A 19,404-nucleotide genomic window follows, 5' to 3' on the forward strand; every position below is an offset into this window, starting at 1 on the left:
GAGGTGTTTGAGCTGGGCTTGAGGGAGGACTAGGGTTCAAATAGGCAGTAGCTGAAGACAGTAATTCCACCTAATTGATGGGACAAGCAAAGGTGGCAAGGTACCCAAGCAGGAAGCATAGTTAGGGAAGGAGAAATATTCAAATTTATTTAGAGTGTAGGATTGACATGGAGGTAGGTTGTAAATTAAGACTGAAAGTGAGGTTGGAGCCCTGGTGTGAAGGCTTCCACGCCAGGCTTAAGAATCTGCACTTTGTTCTACAGGCCATAAGGAACCAGGGCCAGTTTTTGACATAATGAGCAAAAGAAGACTTTGCTTTCTAGAAAGGTCTTGCTGGCACTACTGTGTAGGGAAGATCAGAGCAGAGAGCGGTGAGTTAGGAGACAACTGTGATTGTCAGAGTGAAAATAATGAAGGAAGTCACAAGAGTGTTGGTTGTGGGAAAGAAGGAAGTGAATAGGGAGATGTATGTCAGAATTGGACCCCTTAGGGCTTAAACTGCTCTCTGGGAATGTGTTGGTCTGGGTTAGTTGAGGAAATGAAGTGAAAGTTGAGAGGGTGGCGTTGGGTGATGGTGAGGGAGAAATAGACAAGGATTCCGAGATTTCTACAGCTTGGGCGGTCAGAAGGGAAGTGGGGCCGTTAACGGAAATGGTGAAGACAAGATGAGCATGTGTGAGGGAGGACGTGTCACATTTTGAGGCCATGACTGAGAAATGGCCATTGCACAGAGAAGAGCACTTTGGCACCCCAAGAACTTCGTCACTAGAGTTGTAGGGTCAGCGGTCAGGTTTCAGGGGATGGGAGAGGATGGGAAGTGAGCATGTGGCAGACATGAGCGCGAGTCACTCTTTAAAAAAGAAAGTTTGGCCATTAAAGGATAGAAAGAGATGGGAAGGATATCATTTCAGAGGGTTAAGAAAATAATTTAAAGATTGAATAATTCTTTACGTTCATATTATAATTTACAAAATACTTGAAGTCATTATCGTACCTACTCTTCACAATATTTAAGGGAGTCAGGTGGGGGCTATTAACCCTTTACAGAGGAGGAAACTGAGTCTCTGAAGGACACGGAGCCAGTAAGGGTCCCAGTGGAATTCTGCCGCTGGGCCAGTGCTCTCTCGTCTGCACGATCGCCCTTAAAGGTTTGGGGAGACTTTGCGTGTTTGTAGGTCAAGGGGAGGGAGATTGAAGATACACAAAGACACGCTTACAACTGATGGGCCTGGGAGATGGAAGGTCAGAGCCCAGGTCGGTCAGCCTAGAGGAAGAGGTTGGGCTCTGCTTTTGAGGTGGGAGGAAAGGAGAGGGAGGTTAGAGATACAGCCTGGCGAGGGAGAGAGGAAGGACATTAGGGAAATGCCAGAGACACAGAGCCAGTGGACACTAGACACACCTCGATGAAAAAGTCAGACACTTATGGAGCCACAACACAGGATTGCATGGGGCTGGGCTGGAGCGGGGAGAGGACGCGGGTGCTGCAAGTCCCAAGGCTCTGGGCTGCAAGGTGACGTTGGAGCCACCTTTGTTGTGAGTGAGCAAAGGGGCAAAGGGCCCCACTCCTGAAGCCCTCAACACAGAAATCTTGAAGGCCAGGGAGCACGTCCTATGCACCCCCACAACCCAGGCCACATGCCTGTCTTCCCTCCACCCTTACCTGCAATTGGTTCCGCTGATGTTCTGGGCGGTACTGCTCTTATTCGAGCCTGGCCCTAGGAGAAGAACCCATCAGCCCCTACTCAGTGTCAAGGTGGGCCAGGGTGGAGGTTGGCCATCACTGGAGGTGATGCAAGGTGGTGGTGCGGGAGGCAGGGATGGGGAATGGACCCCGAACGGATCTTCTCTCTGGAGGCAGGAGAATGAAGGCTGTGATGAAGGCTCTGCCAAAGCCTGGCTGGAAAACCCAGCCAGCATCCTGCACACAAAGAGACCTTGCAGAGGTGACATTTCCCTCTGAATCCATGCTTTTGGCCTGGGAATCCAGGAGGATCTATCCCATAGGCCCTATGGTACTTCTTGGTCACTTATTGGCAGTCCCAACTTCCGCCCTTCCTGTCCAGGCTCACGGACTAGAATCCCAGGAATCTGCCCTCCTCACTTTCAGGAGGTCATCTCGTCCGGATGGTTGTAGTCCTTTAGGGAAGGAGCCCACATTGTCCTTGTTCTGAGGCCAAAGCCTGCAGTCGAGGCAAAGCAGGGCCATGATGCCTCAAAGGTTCCTACCCGCCACCCCTTCCTGCACCAGCATGGGCTCCAACCTGCGTATCCTGAAGCAGGAGCAGACGTGGTGTTGGGGCGCAGGCGCAGGGTTGGGGCGCATGCGGCTGCGGACACAGATAGCTGGGCCCTCCCATCACTAATGGCGGAACGCGTAGCATATCGGCTCCTCCTGAGGAGGCCCCGTGCTCTTTGTCTCAGGATCTTTGGTGTTCAGTTTCCATGGCTGCCTCCCACCGGGATGACCGAGTGGTTTCCCGGGACACAGGACCTTCAGTGGGGAAACCTGCAAAGTCTCGGAGACACTAGGATTAGTTGGTTACCCTAACTGTCCCACTTTCACTTCTAAAAATGTGCAGAGGTCAGGATCCCCAAATTCTATTGGGCACAGCCTGATTTCCCTCTGGATGATACACCGACACACGTGTAAAAGGAGAAGCCGAAGTGTAACACCATGGTGTGTAGAAGTGGCTTTGGGATCTGCAAGCCTGGGTTGAAATCCCCTTTGTCACTTTCTAGATGTGCAAGTTTGGGGGAGTTACTTGATATTTCTGAGTCTCAGTTTTCTCGTCTGTGATAAGGGATGGTAACATCAATCTCACAGGCTGCGAGGATTACATGAGCCTATGTCAGGTGCATAGTGTGGTGCCAGGCCCCTGTAGGAGGTAGTAAATTTCCCCCACTCCTCCCTCTCTTTTTTCCTTACATGGGAGTGATAGCCATTCTTCAGATGGAGGAGGCAAGGCTGATGAGCAAGAATCTTTCACTCTGAGTCAAAATGACAGAATCAGAAATCAACAACAGACATGTAGCTCTTGTCTGCCATCTTCCTGTTTGGGAGTAAACAAGAGCTTCTTTGTCGGCAGTGTTTCCTGAACAGGTGAAGGAAACTTGTTATTTATTTGTCCGTCCATCCATCCGTCTATCATTCATCCATCCATCCAACAAATATTCATTGAGTACCTACTATGTGTCAGGCACTGTTCTGGGTGCTGGGGATCAATGATCAACAAAACACAAGAGAAGCTTATGTCCTGGAAGGGGAGACACATCATGATAAACATCTAGCTAGTGTAATGCATAGCAGTAATGATAACTCTGAAGGGAAAACAAGGCAGGTTAAGAGGGTAGAGAATAGTCGTGGCCTGGTGAGTGTCTAGGGAAGACCTCTCTGAGGACTGACATTTGATCTGAATCCTGAAAGAATGCATCCTGGGTCTTAAGGCCTGACTTCTCCTCCTCCTGGAGCTCCCAGCTCAGCCCAGCTGCCCCAGGGTTGGAGTCAGCTGCTGAGGAGACAGTCAGTCCCTGGTTTGGGCTGCGAGGTAGGTAGCAGCGCAGCTGTTTGTACCAGCTGTCTTTCCAAGGCACTGACCCCTTTGCTGGTCTGAGCTTTTGGGATAAGGGAGGGACCTGAGCTGGAAGGTTAGTATTGAAGGTTGGATCGTACATAAATGGGCTACTTTGGTCCACTTGGGGGACGCTCTACATTTGGGAACAAGTCACAGTGTGTTTGCTTTCCTATACAGCTCTATTTCTTTGGCATCGCCTTTTCCTTTAAGAAAAAAATACAGCTCTGTTTGGATTGCATGGTAAATGATTTATGAACATTATTCTTCTCCCTTAGTTCTACCTGTAGGAACTCCAGCCCTCGCAATCCTTTTCATGTTGATTAAGTACATTTGAAAGCAAAAGGAGACTGTCTGAAATTGCTTCACAATATAGACTAGCGGCTTCCTTGGACCCAGGAGGCATTCTTCATCTTCCCTTTGAAAGAGTTCCTTTGCAGCTGGTTAAGCAGCAGATCAGTCCAGAAACATGTAGTCTGTCTTGTGTGTGCCGAAGGAGGCAGACAGAGCGTTCTCCCTGGAGCTGGTAGTTATGGATATGGGATCCTAGAATCTCCGGATGGGGTGTTCTCCAGGAGACATCCTTCCAGTCCGGGTGTGATTCCACCTGGCTTGGCCCTGACGGGTCAACCCTGGTCAGGAGGAAATGACGGTGTTCTTAAAGGGCCTGTCAGAGCTCAGTGTTGTCAGGGGACCCCACTGAGTAGGGCAGGGAGAGAGGAACATCACAGCCCATCTTGTATACTCTGGGTGGATTAAAGGTGTGTATGGAAAGAAGACACAATCCATGAGCCAGCTCCTAAGCTGAAGGTTCTGTTGCCTGGTTCTGTAGTTAGGGCAGGACCAGTGGCCTTCCCTAGTTCTTACCTCCCGTCTGTTCATTACTGTCTGATGGAGGTCTTGGATACACACTTTGTAGGTAGGTAGATAATTATGGGTCTCTCCCAGGGCTCCTGTCTACAGGTCTTCGCAGCACAGATGAAGTATGACATTGTCCCTGAACTTCTGGTCTGCCATAGGAATTGTGTGAAGTTGTCCTCTCTTCTCTGCCTCCTTGCCCCACAGACATCCCTCTGTATTGCCATCAACTTTTGGTCTTTCAGATTGGGGTCTAAGGATTTATTTAGGATTCCCCGTCTTCTGAAAAGGGTGGTTCATCTAAGACAAGTTTTGTCCCTTCTGAGTTTTTCTGAGGCCAACTCTGCTTCTGTGGCAGTTGAGCTGAGCCTTGGGGCCAGCCTCAGAGATCGGCACCCTGCTGCCTCAGTGCCCCGCCACTGTGGAATACAACCTCTGCTTGAGGGATTCAGAGCTGTGATGAGAGGTTCTCATCCCTTGGCCAACACTCAGAGACACGTGCGCCTGCCCCCACCCTGCCCCTTCCATTTCCCCCTCTGTTTCTCTCCCTGCCCCACCTTGATGTGGTGGGCTCAGTCCCACCGAAGCGCCTCTTCACTTTGGGAGCCCCCTTCTCTCTTCAGAGTAGCTCAAAGGGCTTTTTGAGTGGGGGAGTGGGGGCACGGGCAGCTTGTGGGCCTGGGAGGAAAGATAAAGGCGTGAGCTCCCGCGAGGGCTTGAAGGGTCAGGGGCTGTGTATCTGGTGACTTCTGAAAGCCAGCTCCAACAAAGAGAAATCTGTGGTGGGAGAGCCTCAGCGAAGGAAATAAAATCTCCATGAAAACAAACTTTTGTTGGAAGCTTTCTCCTCTTGTTTTGGCAGCGTTACTAAGTCCTACAAGGGGAAGGCCTTGTCTTCCGGAGCAGTTGGGAGGCTCTCGGATTGTCCAAATATCAGCTTGCTACTAGGGGACTGTTTTTCTTCCACCAGGAAGACAGGGCTTGGAAGTTAGTGCAGTCGTAATTGGTTTTCTAATCAAGGCTAGAATGAGATAAAGAAAAGCTGGGGGCAGTGCAAGAACTCTGGACCGTGTGTTAGGATTGTGGCAAGCACAGCGCGGTGTGTGTGACACAGTTCTGTGACTTGGCAGGACCCTGCCATCCTCCAGGCCTCACTTTTAAAAATGGACAGAACTTGGCCAAGGTCTTCCAGCTAGAAACACAGGGTCCAAGCCAGGATGTAAACTTCTATTTTCCATTACCCTGTAATTCATAAAAAATAGAGGGTAGAGGTGAAAGGAATTTTGGATAAGGCCAGGGAAGGTTGGATAGCCTATCAATCTCTTCCCCAGGCCTGGGAGGGCACATACTACGGCTTAGTGTATGCATCTTGTTTTCCAGAGAAGCTAAGAAATTCTTAAAGAAGGGCCTTTTCAGTTAGTCTTTGCTACTAAATTAAATTGGTCAACTCCACTGCCTCTCTCTAGTTTGATTAGGGGACACTGGGTCCTCGCAACTTTTGGAGAATGCAGAGAATGATGCTTTCTCCAAGTGCTGAGATGGTTTTAGGTTAAATAAGTACAAGGATATACTTTTTCTCCCTGGTGTCTAGGAGCGAAAGTGTAAGTATTCGTGTTGAGTCCAGGGCCCATAACATTGTCTTCTTCTGCCTTGCTCAGGGAGAAATCCTTTATGGTACAGTTGTCTGGCAGAGCCCAGAGGACTCTGGAGTGGCGGGGAGCCAGAGGTTAGGCAAGGATTGGGAAGAGCTGTGGTTTTGAATCTCTGCTCCTTACAGGCTGTGTGACATTGGGCCCCATTTCTCTAACAATAGGCAGAGTGAGGTGGGAGGAGAAGGAGAAGGAGACGGAAGTTTGGAGGAGTCCTGGTGGGGCCGACAGGGCAGAGAGCTGGCCGGGAGCCAAGACCGCTACCTGTCCTGCAACCTTCGTCCCCACTCCCTTCTTAGCTGGAGGCCAAGGCTGCTGCTGCGTTTGTTGGTTTGGGAAGGTGTGTGTGTGACCCCTCTACCTGCTCCCACGCCCTGAACGTCTTTGAAAACTGAGCGGCGCGTGGGCAGAAGTGCCTCCCCAGAGTCCTCTCTCTGACTGGAGAGGCTGTGCCAGGCTGGATTTGGGAAGGTCCATCCAGGGAAGCCTGACCAAATTACAGAAGGCACCGCCTGCCTCTCTTCTTCCCTCTGCTGTCCCTTCAGCAGCCTTTCCGAGTCAGTCATGGGCTAATAACAGAGCTGGTGACGCTGATGTCACACGGCTGGTCCGAACTGCCTGAAACAGGGGGCCATTGTTAAGAGGCAAGTTTATAGGTGAAATTTCCCATCGCTGACCACATGCAGAGTTCATGTGGGACAGGTTTGGGCTTGACATGGCCAGGGTGTGAGTGTGCATGAAGTCAGCAGGAGGCTAGTCTGTGCAAGCTCACCTCCCCCCAGTACACACACACAAGTACGCACATGCACTCATGTGCATACACACATGCACGGTCATACCCATGTGTAACACACAGTCACACAGTCATGTACACATGCACACATACGCAAACATAGAGTCAAACGGTCGCACACATGCGCACACATACAGAGTCACACACATAGGCACATGCACATGCGCAGTCATACACACACGCAGAGGCGTGCTGGTGATAGGAGAGAAATCTCTCCTGAGAGCTCCTCTGTTCATTCTACCATTTCCCTCCTTTTGCTCACTCCTGGCTCTCCCTCTTTCCTCTCCCCTCCCTGGTCACTCCCTCCAAATTTATCAGCAGAAACACAAGTCCTGGATTTGTGATTTGGAGGCAACAAGCGGTAGTAAAGAGAGCTCCATTATGAAAGCCAAACAGAGCTGGGTCGAGACCCCAAATACCCCACTTAACTGGGTTTGTGCCATGGGCACACCGGGCATGTCGTTTAACTCTTCTAAGCCTTACTTTTCTCCTTTGTAGAAGTGGACTAAAAACACAGCTCACAGGGCTGCTGTGGGGTATGTGCACAGTGACAGGCACACACCGCGCAGCACAGGCTGGCGCACGGGAAGTGCTCAGCGGACGCTGGCTCTCTCCTCACCCCGCTTCCCATGAATGTATTTACGCTGTATGGTCATCCTATTGGTGTTCGGGGTCAGGTGCAGTGTTTAGGGTCTGCTGTATGTGGACTTTCTCTTTACCTCGGGGCTGATTTCATCTCCAAGGGAGAAAATGGCATGCCGTTTACTCAGCACTTCCTGTGAGACCGTTACACTCAGTTCATCTTCATAACAGCCTGCTCATCCCTTTTTTCCCAAATAAGGAAGCTGAGGCACAGAAGGCTGAAGTAAATTCTCTGAGTTCACACAGCGGGTTAGGTGACCAGGGACCTAGGTCCTAACCCCGACTTTCTGCTGAAGTAGATGATCTGCTCAGCATTGGGGTCACTGGCACAGAGGCCATGCCTGAGGCAAAGGGCACCGATTAATCTGATGATTTAATAGCTCATCTGCTTCCCTTCTTAGAGCAGGCCCGTTTGGATGGACCTTTCTTCTAGCTTCTCTGTGAAGTGACATGGACTTTGGTAGGGCCTAGGCTGGGGGAGTTCTGAGGGGGGATCTGTGGGAACACATGAGATGAGACTAGGGAACTATGTTCAGGTCTGCAAACGATGGTTGAACGCCTGTCATGTGCTGAGTCCTGAGCTAGATACTGGGGATGCAGAAATGAATAAGATTTTGTCCCTGCTTTAAAGGAATCAAGGCAGGGTGAGGGCTAAGGCATGCGAAAAAATGTGTAGACAATGAGGTTAGTGCAATCAGAGAGGAAAGCACTGGATTCTGCATGGCGGTGACGGAGTAGGGATGGGGGCCTGGTCTGAAATTTGTTTGGAGGAGGTGATGATAGAACAGAGTGTCCCAGAAATTAGGGGAAGGAGGGAAAGGGCCCTCTAGGGAGGAGGGAAGGGTGAACAACAATGTTGGGGTGTGAAACAGCAAGAGCAGGACAGACTCAGAGCTGAGGCACTTGGATAAAATTTTGCCCATGAGGGGGAGCTTCTGAGGGGGAGCTATTTATTATTCGAAATAGGGGAGGGGCATTGTCAGGTTTACATTCTAGAACACTGGCCTCAGCAGGAGTGGGGATGGATTGCAAAGAATCAGACTTTTGCAAGAACGTTTAAGGCGTGTACCAGTTAGAATGCCTCTGGCTGAAAGTAGCAGCAAATCCAACCCGAAGTATCTTCAACAGTACACAATTCATTTTCTTATTCATCGTGAAGTTCAGAGGCAGGACTGCTCCGGGGGTGGACGGATTCGGTGGCGTGGTGACATCAGCAGGCACTCGGGCTCTTTCTGCATCGTCCTCTGGGTATCAGGTCTGTTTTCAGACTGGTTTTCCTCTCGGTCGTCTGGTGGCGGCAGCAGTTCCGGGCATCACACCAATGTCCAGGCTGGCAGCTGAAACCAGTGAAACGGTGAACTGCAAAACCGTGGGAGTAACGGAGGCTGCGACAAATGGCCTGCTGGAATTTAAGTAAAGATTTCAGAAAGCACCAGCAAAATATTTTAAGCAAAGTCAAGAGACAAGTGAGAAACTGGAAAAATATTTTTGCAATTCACATTACAGGGCTGTTCTTCTTAACACACACAGAGTTCCTAAAAATCAACATCAAAATACAACCCAATAGAAAAAAACGGGCAAAGAATTCAAACAGACTATTTACATACACGCACACACACACACACACACACACACACACACAAATGGTTCTTAACATATGAGAGGATGTTCAATCTTACACATAATAAGAGAAATGCAAATAAAAACTATCCTGAGATAGCATTATCCATTCATCTCTTAAATGGGCAAAAATTCAAAAAGTCTGTTATGACGCTGTATTGGCAGGCTCTGGGGAAACAGCTTATCTTCTAGTGTAAATCAGTACAACCCCTTCGGAGGTCAATTTGGCAATATCTATCAAAATTATAAATCATTTGCCTTTTGACTCAGCAATTTCAGAATGGGAAATTGCTCTTAAGATATACTTGTACATTTATAAAATGACATATGTTAAGTTTATTATTTGCAACACTGTTTGTAATAGAAAACAATTGGAAAGAACCCAAGCGTCCATCAACTGGGGACCAATTAGTTAAATTGTGGAATATCCCGATAATGGAATACTATGCATTTAGAAAGAGGAATGGGGAAGCTCTCTTTGTACTGATATGGAAAGATCTCCAAAAATATATTAAGTGTAAAGACAAAAAATCCACCAAGGTTTAGAAAAGTGCACATAGAAAATGAAAAACAAGACTCCATATTTGTGTTTATTGGACAAGTGGGAAAAAGGAATGAGAGGGAGACATTTCAATATATACTTTCATATACTTTTTGATTTTTGAACTGTTACATATTACCTTTTTAGAAACAAAATAAAACAAAACAAAAACAGATACACTATTCAAATCCCACAAAAATGTCTGAAAGGAATTGCTGATTTTCACTCTGAATTATGCAGGTAGTGGAGATGGAAAGGGATAGATATGAGAAATCTAGGCGTGAAATCCCCCTGGGTTGGAGTGAGAGGGCAGAGGCAGAATCAAAAGTGGTTCAAAGAGTGGGCAACTGATGGAAGATGGAACCCTTCTGAGACGGGAACACCAGAGAGAAGCATATTGGAGGCAGCAAGGAAGCCTGGAGAATCATTTCGCTTCTTGAGCCTAGTTTCGGCAACCCAGTCTAAAGTACCTTGTCTTATTTCTCCATCTGCCCATAGGCAATATTTCTGGCTACAGACTTCTGGTTTTTCTGGTGACCTTCCCTCCAGCCAGACACACAGTCAGCACAGCCCCTTGGCCGTGAATCCCGAGACAGGGTTGGGTTTGTCGGCAACTCTGGGCAGCAGCCTGAGCATGGGGTTCTTGCCGAAGTGGAGGGACCGGATGTCTGTAGCGCTGGGGACAGGGAGGGGGCCTGTCTAAATGGACACAGCAGCAGAAACCTCACATTCCCCACTGGGTCAGCACGTCCCAGAGAAAAGGGTAGGTCTTTCTGTTTCTTTTCTCATTTTTACTCTAATTCTTTCTGCAGAATTCATCCGTTGCTGGAGAGGACTCTGGGGCCCTAAGCCTGGTGCTAGGGCATCCCAGGAGATAGTGACCTGTGTTCTCCCAGGACAGTTGTCAGCCCAGAGGTACCATGGCACCGATGGCTGTAGGAGAGGTGAACTCTGAAGACGGGACCTGTAGGCAAAACAAACATGTTTTATTTGAGAAGCGTGACAGGATGAGATGTTTTGGGAGTGCACCTACCCTTTACTGACCAGAGCAGTTCCCCTAGCTCTGGGCCCTGCTCCAGGCCCATCTACAGAGTTGGGGGCAAGAAAGAAAAATAGACTTGTAGTTAATGGCAGCTGTACTGGTTGGCCTTGGAGGAGTTGTGAACTGATATGTAAAATGTGGCCATACTCTTGATTTTAGTTGTAGCTAGGAGAGATTAGAAGACAATTAATAAATCATTTAGTGCTCTGAGTTTAAGTAACTTATTATCATGGGCTGCATATCTTTATTATGCTTCACTGAGCGACATTGGCAAATTTCCTTCAAATGTCACACAATTCGTATGCAATTTGTTTCGGAGTTTTTTTTGTTTTTTTTTTTTGTTTGTTTTTTAGGCATATATAAATTATTAACCTGAATTCTTCAGGACAGATTGCCAGAATCCCAATCCCCACCATCCCTTATGAGTCTCATAAAGACTTCCTATTCCCAAAATGATGACTATACCAGGCCTGCTATCCTAGGGTTTGGGGAGAGGATACAGAGCCACTCGCTGTCTCCTTGGGTTTGGCACCTGGGCAGAGGCCTAAAGGGGCTGTGAAGAAAACGCACGTGTTTTGGATGATTGGCTAGAGGCTGGAGAGAAACAGTTGATCAAAAGCCTTCCTTTCGAAGCTTTGGTGAAAATAAATCAGGCTGGCAGGGTGGGTCAGTTCTTAGATTAAACAGGGATCCTGTTGCCTAGGGAGCTGGGAGACACTGATGGCTCCGAACTGTTCATGCCGTCGATGGGAAGCCAGGCCCACAGAGGCCTATGACTTTCTCTAAGACGCATGGGAGAATCTTCTCCACGTTTCTCAAGGCCTGCCGCTATGTTGTTTTTTGTTTTTCTTGGTGGTGCACTTTAATGTTTTGGTAAAATGATATTTTAGTTGATGCCTGAATTATTACAGCCCCTCCCCACAAAGATTCTCATGTGAGTAGCTAGGGACCGAGTCAAAGGACAACCCGACTGGCTCGCCCCTCCTCCTTCCGGTGCCTTTTCTAACATCTGTATGACATGTGTATGTTCAACACCTAATGTATAATAGATGCTCCTGATGTGAGTGTATACATGTGCACGTGACAGTGGGTGCATATGTGTATGTATGTACATGTGTGTGCACATGCATGCATGTGTGTACCCGAATATACATGTGATGTGTGCATGTCTGTGTGTATGCATGTGTTGCATCAAAAGATGTCTCTGCCTTCATCTTGCTTTATGCGTGGTTGCACATCATCGCACATCATCACTCTGCTCCAGCATCCTGGCGAGTGAATGAATGAGCCAACCGGGAAGCAACGTAGGCAGCTTCTGAACAAGTTCAAGACAACCTATAGGAAACACTCGGCAGCCCGGAAGTGTCAAGAAGGATACTTGTTTGGGATTTTCCAGACAACTGAAGGTTTATTTCTTAAAGTCCTCCATGCGTGTTTGAATAGTGAATGATCTGAGCCCCCCATGCCCTTGGCGCGCCTTCCAGGGAAGCCCAAACCCCCTTCTCTCTTATTGATTCTAATCAGCCGAGGCCAAGATACCCGATACTGAGCCTGTTAGAGATGGTATAAAATTAAAGAAGCTCGAAGTAAGAGCCTAGGCATTTCCCTTATGAGAAGGTTCATAAACTTTAGGGCAAAGATTTTGTGACTTATACTTTGACTACTCAGAGATTTTTAAAACCTATTATCTTTCCAGTATGTTTATATTAGGTTGGATTTATGGGGTTACTGTGCAGCTAAATCACATGCTGGTGAAGAAGGCATTTTTTTTTTTTTTTTGGGTCATAGAAATTATGGCACATCTGGGAGGCTGGCAGTGAGGTGGTGGGTTGGTTTTATCTACTAGTTTGCTTTCAAAAGAGTCTCAGGGAAAGTCTCTGATTCAGTTATTTTAAGCCATTAGAAGGCAATTTCACCACGAGAAGGGCCTCTCTGACAGGATTTTTCGCATTGGTCTTGAGGAAGCATCCAAGGCAGCCCTTATTCGCCAGATTTTCCCTCCCGTTTGCCCTGGAGGGAGCTCGCTCTTTACTCTGCCAGAAACAGAGCTGCTTTTGTGTTTTCTCCTGAGGGAAGACCTCGCTGCAGCCCAACAGAGGGCCCTCCCAGCAAATCTCGCCTTGAGAGGGCTTTCATGGTCCCCTCCATGCAGAAGGAGAATCACCTATGTCAGCTGATGACACCCGCCAGCTCTTCTGCTGGCAGGTGCCAGGTGGAGACAGCTGCTCAGGAGAGAGATTGTTTTGGGTAGTTACTGCCAGCAAGGGAACCTCATTTTATCTACCTACCATCAGAGTAATCTGTCCTCTGCTGGAGGCACCTCGGAGGAGCAATGAGCAAGTGCAGCAGATGGCAGTGCAGCCCGGTGACTCTGGGCGACTCGGGCTGGAGACGGAGGCGGCCAGCCTGTGTTGGGAGGCTGCAGGCACTGTGAAGCGATGAACTTAGGAAGCCTCCCCACTCTCCCCTGGTTATGGTGAAATTGGGCCTCCTTCAGGAGAGGCACAGTTTTCCTACTTGGTTTGTTCTCAGATTGGTGTTACACCCTGGAGCCAAATTAGTGGCTAAGAACAATTGAAAATAAATGCTTTTTCAGCATCCCGCTGTGATCCGGGATCCAGGTGGGGACACCAGCCGTGGTTGCCTTCTCCGCTGAGCCATCCCTCTGCAGAGAGCGAGCATCCCAGCCAATCAGCCCAGCCAGAATCCTCATAGTCGCCCTATGCTGCGCACATCTGCCTAACCTCAGTTAAACAAGCTGGGGCCCTGTTAAGTTATTTATGAAACAATATTCAGGACCAGCCCCTGGAGGCAAGTTAGGAATAATGAATGGGGACTGCTATTCAGAGTTCCCTGCTAGTTAGGGCCTGGAGCTAGCCTGCTGGAGCTGGGCTCTCTCCCTGTGGGGGCTGGACTCTAGGAGGCTTCTTCTCAAGAAGGTACCCTTCTCTAAGATGTGGGTGGCTGTTGGCTTGGCAGGGACTTCAGAGTATTTTCCCTACCTTCGGCACCAGTCAGGGAGGTGGCTGACCTGCACCTCACCCCTGGATGTACTTGCTTGAAGTGGGGAGGCCCTCCTCCATGGTCTCTATATACCTGCTGGATCACACTTAAGCTCTCAATCTATTAGACTATGAGCTGCTTGAGGGCAGACATCTGGGTTCTCCAACCCAGTAAAGGATCTGCCCTCAAAACACATCTTGTAAATGATGAAGGTACCACTGGCCTGGCTTCCAACTCTGGATATGTCTCCATCCCTCTCAACCTGTTTCTGCAAAAGCGAAAGGAGCAGGTCTAAATAAATGATCCTTAAGTTTCCATCCAGGTTTACGCATGGCTGGTTCTGATCCATTGGCTCCCCCACCGCCTCTGGGCTGGTTCCTCCAGAAGGGCAGTGCCTACCGTGGCTGAGGTCCCCTCTGCCCTGATGACCCTGGCTTGGTCATCACGCAGGGTTCTAGTTTGGATCTTGCACTCTGGTAGCCAGATACTGTCCCCTGCCTGCGCTATTTCCCCTTGATACATCCTCCCTCTGTCACCCTTGTGAGTCACACAGTTGAAAATTTCCCCCCAAGAAAGCCAAATGGAAAATGAGGACTCATTGGCACAAAGTGATGCATTTGTTCTGTCCTGGGTCACAACTCCTGGGAAGGATGCATTCACTTTTCTTTCTGGCCTGGACCCCTCTCTACACAGGAAATGAAGGGCCCCTTTATTTGAACCAAGGAAAGACCTACAGCCATCACACCCTGGATCACACTGCCTCTGTTTAGGGGAGCGGGATGGGTTGGGTCTCTCTGTGTCTCTGTACCTGGTGCAGATCTGCTCTTGCTCTCTGCGAAACAACAACAATCATATTTACTTTCGTGAGAGAAATAATTTTAACTTTTCAAAGTATATAAGTATTTTACTTCATTTTTATAATATGTCTGTGTAGCAGTCAAAACAGGAATAGGCATCTTGATTTATTTGAGGCCCAAATATTTATTGGTGTCTAGTCCAAGATTTCTTGGCTTCTTAGAACTTTCTAGCTGAATGTGAGCCTCGTGAATATCTCATCCACTGATTCTTAACCTCTCTGGGGACTTGGACAGCTTTGAAATAGTGGTAAAATTTGTAAATCTTGCTACAGAAAAATATACACACAAATGCGTTCTGGATAGGGGTTTGTGGACCCCTAAAACCTTAAGATTCCTCTTGTTCTGATCAGTTCAATAGATGAAGAAATTGAGGCCAAAAGAGTTAGGGTGACACACGTAAGGTCAAAGGGTCGTGAGGACCGGGACTGGCTCCTGGGTCTTGTCTAAAACCCTTTCCAACACACCGAGCTGCTCACCGTTGCATCAGATTAGGAATCACTCATTCCCATCTCCTTTTAGTTTCCTGCTCGTCGTTTTATTGCTGTGGATACATTCTTTGACTGTCTTTCATTTTAGACTAGTGAGGGGCCCAATTCTCTACCAGTCACCTCTCACCAGTTTAAAAAAATGTTTTTCCTTTTCTTTTTTGTCCTAGATTGTGTCTCATTTTCCAGCATCAGCCCTCTGGAGTGACGTAGGCCCAGATGTTCCCACAGGAATGTTGCCTCCACTGTCAACAGACTGGCCTGGGATCCTAGCCCCCTTTTTTCCCGGCAGCCCTCTCTTTGCATCCTCCCCACTGTGGCTTCAGACACTTGGGGTCCCCTGCTCTCTTTGGGCCACCTTATCCTTTCCTCAGCTGTTGGCTACTCCTTTTCCTGCTCTTTAACGTCCAAAGTTTTATTCCCCCCTGAAAAAAATTGGGAGAATTTAGTGGTGATATATATATTTTATGTGTATTTTACCAGAATATATATATATATTCTGGTAAATATATATATATATATATATATATATATATATATATTCTGGTAAAATACACATAAAATTTACCATCTGAACCATTTTAAGTGTACAGTTCTGTAGCATTGATACTTTCATATTGTTGTGTTACCATCACCACTATCCATCTATAGCACCCGTTTCATCTTGGAAAACTGAAACTCTGCATCTATTAAATCATAATTCCCCGTCTCCCGTCCCCCAGCCTCTGGCACCCATCATTCTACTTTCTGTCTTCATAAATCTGACTAGTCTAGCTCCTCATGTGTGTGGAACCATATAGTATTTGTCCTTTTGTTAGTGAATTATTTCATTTATCATCATGTCCTCTTGTGTCAGAATTTCCTTCCTTTTTGAGGCTGAATGATATTTCATTATATGTTCACAGTGCATTTTTGTTTATCCATTCATCTGTAAATGGACCCTTGGGTTGGCTCTTGCTGCTGCGAACAGTGGTTTACAAATTATCTCTTCAAGTCCCTGCTTTCGGTTCCTTTGGGTATATACTCAGAAGTGGAGGGAATTTTAAGGTGGCTTAATTATCCTCTGTTCTCCCTCAACTCTATTTTTATTTTATTCTTAAACTGACATCTTCTATGTGACTACTGACCTCACTGGATCTGTGGCACATGCCACAAAAGGCACTTTCTCAGAAAAACAAGGGCTCTAGAGGCTCTTTCCTGTCCCCTCTCTCTAAAACACTCCCCTCCCCTCCCCAGTCACTTTCGCTCCCTCATCATGCCATGTTTTTCTTCTAAGCGCTTATTACATCTTGACATTATAAATGTATCACATGATATATACATATATATGTATATGTATATATGCATTTATAGATTGTTTTCTCCATTAGATGTGAGCTCTGTGAAAGCAGGGACTGTTCTGTTTTGTTCATTGTTATATCTCTGATGTTAGGCACAGTGCCTGGTGTGTATGCCTAAGACATAATTATTAAGTTATTATTAATAATAAATGGAACAAACAAATAAATGATTGAATGAATGAATAGGTAATCAAGGTACTGGACCTACCCATGAGGAGTTTATAGTCTGGTAGGGAGAGAGAAGCATTAAAACTGTAATATAAGGAAAAATATAGGGGCCCTGAGAGATGTGTACCAGCGTATTGTGAGAGTGCTGGAGAGTGACCCAGAAGCACCTCTGTGCACTGGGCGGGTGTTTATCAACATTGATAAAAAGTCCCACGTCACTGAATAGCTTTAAATTCATTTTCTCATCAGTCTCCCCACAATGTCACACTCGAATATTCTTATCACCAGTTTTCAAGTGTGGAATCTAAGATCCAGAGAGATTGAGGAAATTGCCCAAAGCCACATGGCTAAGATGTAAGGTGGATCTGAAGTTGGGTCTGGCTGCCTATCAAGTCCGACCTCTCTTTTATCAATTATTTTTCTTTTCTTTACTAGGTTTCTTTTCAAAAATTACAAAAGTGGCAGTGCTCATTGCAACCAGAAACAAGGCAAAGATATGCTAAAAATGGTGAGCCTTCATCCCTCCGTTCCGGTTCTCCCATCACCACCAGAATGAACATTCCCGGCTGTTCCTTCCACTCTAGCGATGCTCACACAAACACATGCCAATGGTAAATTCATTCTAATGTCTTCTCTGTTTTCACAAAAATGGGATCACACCGCACATATCACTCTGCTCCTTACTTTTCTTACTTTGAGCATATGGCCAGCTTGCAGGGCAAAAGATAACAGATTCAAGTTGTTCTTTTTACGGTATAGTTGTGTCCCAAGTTATCCGGCCATTCCCCTATCGGTGGACATCAAGGTTGTCTTGCATATCTTCCTACTGTAGATGCTGCCCCATTATTCTTACACACTGCTAGTTCCCTTCCTATAGGATGCATTCTCAAATTGGGACTGCTCAGTCAAAGTATATGTGGTGTGTGTTTTTAATGGTAATAGATAATAATGCTTCTCCAAAACATGGTAGCAATCCAGTGTTATGCTTTTAACCACTCCAGTTTCTAGGCCCAAAGGCCATCCCTCATTCTTCCCTTCCCTCTTCTCCTTAAAGCCCAGTGCACTTAGGCTTGGCCCAGCCTCGTCTCACCTGGCCAAGGACTCCCCAGAAAGCCTGGAGGGACACCTCTTCCTTCTCTAACCCTGTGGCCACATGGGCCCCGGGCATTGCTCTGTCCTCTCCCTTGGCCAGTAAGAACTGGCTGTTAGGGAACCTGGATTATAGTCCTAACTCTGGTTAACTTTGGGCAAGACACTTAACTTTTCTTTGTATTGGTTTTATAAATGGGAGGTTTTTGGGTCAGATGCTCTTTACAGCCCTCCCTCTCCAGCTGACCTTCCCAGGTTTCAGACACTCCCTGAGCTCACTCTCAGGTGGAACACTGGGGTCTGTCTGCTCTGGGACGGGCTGTGGGGATGCTGTGGAGGACATAATAGATACCAGGCTAACTTTCCTCAAAAGGCCTCCCTGCTGCTCCGACCGCTGATTCTACGAGGGCATAGTGTGTAAAGTGAGAATTCTGGAGTCAGACTGAGTCAGACCAGGTTAGAACCCAGCTCAGCTGTGTACCAGCCTTGTGGCCTTGGAAAGCTTGCCTTACCTCTCTGCACCTTGATTTCCACATCTGGTAAACAAGCAAGATAAAATGGCCTCGATACTTCAGAACAGTGCTGTCTGGTACAGCCGTCTGCCCCGGTGGAGGTGAGCTCGATCAGAGCCTCCCAGCACAACAATCACTAGCCACATGCAGCTCTTGAGCAGTTGAAATGTGGCTGAATTTTAAATTTTCTTTAATTTTAAGACATTAAGAGTCGAATTTAAAAAGCCGCATGTGGCTAGTGGCTACCTCATTGGACTATGTAGCTATAGAGGATAAAAATGGGATATAGCAATTTACTACATGGAAAATACTTAGCTAGCCCAGTGTCTGGCACATAGTAAGCACTCAATAAATGTTTGCTATTTTTAGGTCTTCTGTGTCTTGCTTTCTGGCCCGCCGCCCCTAATGGCTCTCAGTGACACCCCACGCTGGCTATCCCAGAGTCACCTGGGGGAGGGCGGGAGAGGGGAGGTGTTGCTGCCGTGGTGGTGCGTGTCTGTAATGAGCCTTTCACTCAGGGTTTCTGGTCTGCTACTTTCCCTGGAGGGTCATGTGAGCCGGAGTGGTATGTGGCCTGCTTTGCAAGTGATTAACATGGTGTAAGCAATCTACACGGAGAGAAAAACCCTCCGTTGGTATTCCATTATTCTATTAGAGTTTCAGAGCCGGGATTAAGTGGACACGATTTCTTCCTATGGACCATTAATTTTGTTTTATTGCTGGTCTGATGGCCATTACCCTTTTTTGCCAATGCATTCCTCCATTAGGTTTGTACAATTAACAAAATATGTGCTGTTAGGGCTTTGATAGGAACTGTGGGATAGAAATAACGGGAGGGGGTGCAGCACCACTGAGTTGGGGGTGGGGAGAGGCTGGACCCAGGGGTGGGGCCTCAGGAAGGAATGGGGTGGGGCTTCATCAGCACCTGCCCTATAGCCCTTGTCGTTTCTGAAGAACAGCCCTGAGGCCTTGGTCAGCTCCCTCCTAGCTGAGGGGAGGAGATGCCCAGGGGAGAGGGAAGGACACTGGATAGGCCTGCCTGGTGGTGCTGGCCTTCCTCTGGACCCCCTCCTTCAGCCTCCAGCTGGGAACAGAATGAGCCACCCCACCTAACCCACCCCATGCCGTCACCTTGAACTTGAAATTCCTTGGTAGGCGATGTGTGTCCGCCTCTAGGTGTCTGGCCCTGTGATGGGAGGGACTTCCAGGTGACGCCTGCCCTCTCTCTATGGGACA

General features: G+C 47.6%; 1 protein-coding gene across 8 annotated transcripts in view; it reads left to right on the plus strand.

Annotated features, from left to right (window-relative positions):
• PKNOX2 (PBX/knotted 1 homeobox 2) overlaps nucleotides 1-19,404 on the plus strand; it is a 240,538-nt gene that overhangs the window by 40,049 nt on the left and 181,085 nt on the right. For 4 of the 8 annotated variants that reach the window (XM_036220198.1, XM_016122623.2, XM_036220195.1 and 1 more), the window contains exon 2: nucleotides 17,003-17,178. The exons of 2 other annotated variants lie outside the window; for them this stretch is intronic. The gene's annotated coding sequence lies outside the window, so the exon portion shown is untranslated. The remainder of the gene's footprint in view (nucleotides 1-17,002; nucleotides 17,179-19,404) is intronic. 2 more of the 8 variants (XM_036220200.1, XM_036220197.1) reach the window with 1 other exon arrangement.

The sequence above is a fragment of the Rousettus aegyptiacus genome, unplaced genomic scaffold, assembly GCF_014176215.1.
Source record: "Rousettus aegyptiacus isolate mRouAeg1 unplaced genomic scaffold, mRouAeg1.p scaffold_m13_p_5, whole genome shotgun sequence".
Taxonomy (NCBI): Eukaryota; Metazoa; Chordata; class Mammalia; order Chiroptera; family Pteropodidae; genus Rousettus; species Rousettus aegyptiacus.